Consider the following 5,314-nt stretch of genomic DNA (forward strand, 5'->3'; position numbering starts at 1 on the left):
AGACTCGACCAAGCCAATAGTCCCTTCACCAAAGCTTGTAAGCCATCTGATATGAAACCTGCCCACAGGGACAGGAAAGCCATAACTATGCCGAAGGTAAAGCTCGTAGTGCCCGTCGTCCCCGAGTACGAATAATTTGAATCTCGCTTTGAACATTCAGGCATTGTAATCATTTTGTGGTTTTCACGGATGCAGGGTCGGTACTTCCATGAACAGTCAATCTTCTGGCCAGACTACGATCAAAGGAAAAGAAAAATATGATGCTAATGTCGTCACCCCAAAAGGTATTCATTTCTTGAGCAATTATCCAAGTGAAACTTGAAACTAGAGTTGATGGAATATCATTTTGCGTCGTCTATAGTAAACGACGAGGAGCGTATTCAAATGGGCGTTGACCTGTCCGGCCCTAGGCATAGTCCAGTGATGGAAGATGTCTTGCATGACATCATGTCATAAATTCAGGAGGTTTAATCGGACGCTAATCCTCAGGCTCCGATTGCACGTGCACCAGCCGCCCCCGAGTATTTTGGTGACAGCAGCGTCCCAACCTGCTTTGCCTTCAACAACCCCATCTGCATTGCATCCGTTGGAGAGGACTCTGGAAGATGAAGTGATGCATGCAAGTAGGCCATGGTCCAAGTCGAACTGGTGAACTTTCGTCTAAAGGATGCGCAGAACTCGAGAGAAGTGCTGAAGGCCCATGTCCGAGTGAGTGTTATTGTAAGTGTCATTTACCTTTACTCAGACACTCTTGTTTTGACTTTCCATCTGAGTAGTGTTTGAAATATTTATTCCAGCGGGGGCATGCTTAGTGAACCCTCTGGGCGTAGCCCTCGAGACTCGAATTGATTGTTGGCAATCGATTAGAGTCTACAGGATTAGTTCATTTTTGTCTTCATAAATCTAGAATATATATAGATTCACAACTTCACTCAGGTTGTAAGGACATCTGAGTGGTAAGTGGTAGATTTTTTTCCGATGGGTGCATGATTAGTGCACCCAGTGGTTGTTGCCAATGACACTTTAATTGATTGCTGGCAAACAATTAGAGTCTGAATAGTTGGACTATTATTTGTTTTCGCAGTTTTGCCCGATCTCTTTGATATCATGATTTGACTCAGACATCGTTTTGCAAACAACTATCTTTTTTCTTTCAAACAGAAAACCTAGGAGCTTGGGACGAAACACCTGACGGTAGAGAAGGAAGGAAATGAGCTTCATGCTGAGCTCGAAGATGATAGGAAGAAGAGTTCTAATCTGGAGGAGGAGAAAACCATCATGGGAGGTAAACCTTTCATTCGAATAACTTTGTCATCGTCCCCTTTCTTGATCATGGGTATTTTGTTCCAACAGATGTGCATAGTGAAAATGCTCTTCTGCATAAAAGACTCGAGAGTTGTGTTTCTGTAGAATTTGCAAAGAAGGCACAAGAGGACAAGGACACCGAGCTCGCCAAGGAGTTTCCAAGGAGGTGGATGTCATTCTCAAGGAGTTTCTGGAAGTGAAGGGGCTTAATGTTTCTCTACTGAAGGTAACTGATGGAATAAAGAAAGAAATTGATGATCTGAAGAAGAATTACTCATAATGGAATGCCAATTATGAGGAGTTGTCGGACGCTTCATCAAAATGCAGGAAAGAGTATGAAGAGAATATCTCTAAGCTTAATAACGGAAAATCAGGACTTGAGGATTTTTTTTAAAATAAAGTGGAGGGAATCAACCAAAAACTGGAAGATAATGTATTTGCCTCTTCATCCAAGTGATATATCATTTTTGCTTTCTAATTCGCCCTAATTGATCTCTTCGTGTGTAGAATTCTGCTCGAATGGAAATGAAGAGACTAAAAATATCCAATGGGATCTTATGACTCATCAGTTGATTATTAGAGAATCCACGACTAAGTCTCTTCTTTGATTGGAGGAACGCATTGAAACCATGATGAGGTGTGTCTCCCGAGTGAAGTCATTCATGAAGAAGGTCGACAACATCTTATGCTCGAGAGAGGAAGTCGAAGAATACCTTGAAGCTTATATGTCCCAAGCAAGGCAGATACCAGACAGAGTGGCGAAGTGGAAGAAATCTACAGCATGTTGCGGGGCAGATGTCGCACTTGCACTCACCCGAGTGCATTTACCCAAGACCAATGAAGAGAAGTTGCAGAGTCTCTCGGTTGCGAATATGAAGGGCTATGATTTCCAAGAGTACGTGGCGATGTTCATGGATGCCGCCACTCGGATTACTGATGCAATTGATCTAAACATCTTCATCGACCCAGTTGGTTCGGCGGACAACCTGAAATCAAGACCGCCAGTGGCGACCAAGAGTGAAGAAAAAACTTGAAGTAATAAATTTGACTCGGAATGCTGAGGGGAAGTGTGAGCATTTAAGGTCTGACTAAGCCCGGGGCACGAGACCTTGGCAGTTCATTTTGCTTGAGACTTTCGAGTCCATCTGAATTTGTTGTTTCAACTTAATTTCCTTTGGCTATCTTACCAATGATTTTGGTGTTGGAGTGAAATTTTGTTCGTTTTCCCCCTTTGGTCACATAGGCAAACATGTTGCGACCAAGTCTTTAAGAGGGAAAAGATGATTTACTCGGATTGACTAAAATCTTTGACAAAAATAGGAAGTATTAGGTCTCTCATCCTCTGGGTGTCTCTTTGGGAGCACACCCTAATCTGAGCGAGGTGGGTTTAGGCATGTAATTTGTTGCTCTTGCATTTGCATTTGTGATAGATACTAGATGAACCTTAGTGTCAAAATGGCGTGTAAACCCCCGAGTGAAGCGTACCATCTGAATAGGGCGTAGCCCCCGAGTGTGGCGTAGTATCTGAGTGGTTGGCAGCCCCCGAGTGTAGCATAGAGTCCGATTGTGGCATGGCATTCAAATGTGATATAGTAAATTTTACTAAGGAATACTCATAATAAACAGAAAACCTTTATTCACTGAGATTTACTCGAAACAATCATTGTTTAGGTACAACTTTGATAAAAGTTCAAGTAAAAAATTGGTGGAGGATATCGGCATTCCATGCCTGTGGTTCTTCCACATTCTTGTAAAGATTATATAACCTGTAGGTGCATTGTTGAGTGCCTTTTATATAACAAAGGTGCCTTCCATGGAGGGCCTAACTTGTGCGTCTTTTGCTGATCCAGTCTAAGGACTAGATCTCCTTCGTTGAATGCGCATCCACGCACCTCTCGATTGTGATATCATTGAAGATTTTGCTGGTAGGCAACGGACCTGGTTAAAGAGAGCTCAGATAATGGTAAAAGTGTTGAAGTGAACCTCTCTGTCTTGAAGTATGTGTCAAGTCTTTGGAAGATTCCTTCTTGGCGCTCCAGGGACCCGACGAATGTGGCCAACTGGTTAATAACTTTGGGGGTTCTCGGCCTGGTCCACACGCCGGGAGCCGACATGGCTAGCACTCCCTAGTCTAGGACACCATCAGCAGCCCCTCAACCGGTCTTCAAGTCTAGGACGTTCCCCGGTCTTTCCAAGTTGTTCTCCGTCTCCGGTCTTCGACCTTATAAGCTAGTTCAATAATTTCTCCATGCGTTGTTCCAAAGTGATCAAGTCTTGACCGAGGAGTATCATGCCTCGGGCATCTAAGGAGCCCCTCAAGAACCTCCAGAGTCCTTTTATTGTTTTCGGATCTAAGGATCCTTCCCACGCAGAGCTGCCTTCACGGCAAAGCTTTCCCGTGCCTGATCAGAGTGAGGATTTGGTTCTGCTGTGGCGGCCCTGATCGACCCGAACCATCACCACGCACTATACACCCGTGTGGTCATTTCAGACATCATCATAATGTATTAGCATAGCTCGAGGCGACAGTAAACTCCAACGCGCTGACGCATTTGGTCCGCGCGGGTCCATTTGGGTCAAAACGGATAGAAAAAAATGACCCAACACGGCGACGCAAACGGACGGCCGTCCATTTCGTTAGCCCGAGACCCTTTTCCGACCCAAATTTGGGTATGGTTTGCATTGACGCTGATAGTGGGCGGACGCACATGATGCTCTCCCTTGCCCTCCCTGGCCTGCCTGTCTGTGGCACGTAGGCCATTCCTCCCCCTCCACACCTGACACCCTTCGGGTACACCGCTCTCCCCTCCGCCACCCACTTCAGGTCGCTTGGACGCTGCCTAGGCCGCTGCCCGCGTCCACCCACTCCGCCACCTCAAGGCCGTAACGGAGGCTCACTTTTGACGGCGTTGGTGGCCTCTTCTTGCTGCCGTCAAAGCACAGGAAGGCACGACCACTAGCGCCGCCCTTGCCTCCACTTCCGTCGGCATCGAGCTCCATGGTCGCCGGCCTCCCTCGCCTCCGCTTCGATAGGGCATGGTGCCTATTCGGGGAGAACGTGGGGCTCTTCACTGGCCGCTACTCCACTACACCCGCAAGGTGTTTAACGCTTTGTCCGCAAGATACCATGGATAGTGGGGATGAGTTTTTTTCCAGGAACTTCATGTGTTCATCGGACGATGAGGATTTTGTGGTTGTGACTTTGGTAGTCAATGATCACATTGCTAGGAAGCGACCGAGGTTTAGGGGATCAATCCCAGGCCATGCTCTGGCTTTGAATCGCAATAGATAGAGTGGCCATTGCCTACTCTTTCCCAATTACTTTCAATGCATGTCCCCACTCTATTAACCCCAACTTTTCCGGCATCACTTTCGGATGGCGAGACATGTGTTCAACCGTATTCGGGAGGGAGTGGTGGGATATGATGATTACTTTAGTTGCAAGGAGGTTGCCCTTGGAAAGGTCGGTTTCCCCTCTTATCAAAAATGCAACGTGGCTATTCGTATGCTTGCATAGGGAATTTCCGGTGATCTTGTGGATGAGTACGTCCGCATGAGTGAGTCCACATGTCTTGCATCATTGTGCAAGTTTTGCCAGGCCGTGGTAGTAGTGTTTGGCCCAGAGTACTTGAGAGAGTCGAATGCCGCGGATACACCCCAGTTGCTGGCAATCAATGTAGATAGAGTCTTTCTGGGAATTCTTGGTAGCATAGATTGTATGCACCGAAAGTGGAAGAACTATTCATTAGCTTGGCAGGGGCAATATAAGGGGCATGTGAAAGCTTGCACTATCATACTTGAAGTTGTGGCTTCATAAGATCTCTGGATTTGACACTCTTTTTTTGACATGGTCGGTTCTCACAATGACATCAATGTGCTTCAGCGCTCTCTAGTGTTTGGAAGGCTTATGGAAGGCAACTGCCTAGAGGTCAACTTTGAGATCAGTGACCACCACTACAAGGGATACTACCTAGCTAATGGATCTATTCTCAGTGGTCAACTCTTGTGA

The 5,314-nt window shown here is 46.2% G+C and overlaps 1 pseudogene; it reads left to right on the forward strand.

Annotated features, from left to right (window-relative positions):
- Positions 1-5,314, forward strand: part of LOC119292855 — a 100,223-nt pseudogene extending 94,909 nt beyond the window's left edge.

Source organism: Triticum dicoccoides, chromosome 4B, assembly GCF_002162155.2.
Source record: "Triticum dicoccoides isolate Atlit2015 ecotype Zavitan chromosome 4B, WEW_v2.0, whole genome shotgun sequence".
Taxonomy (NCBI): Eukaryota; Viridiplantae; Streptophyta; class Magnoliopsida; order Poales; family Poaceae; genus Triticum; species Triticum dicoccoides.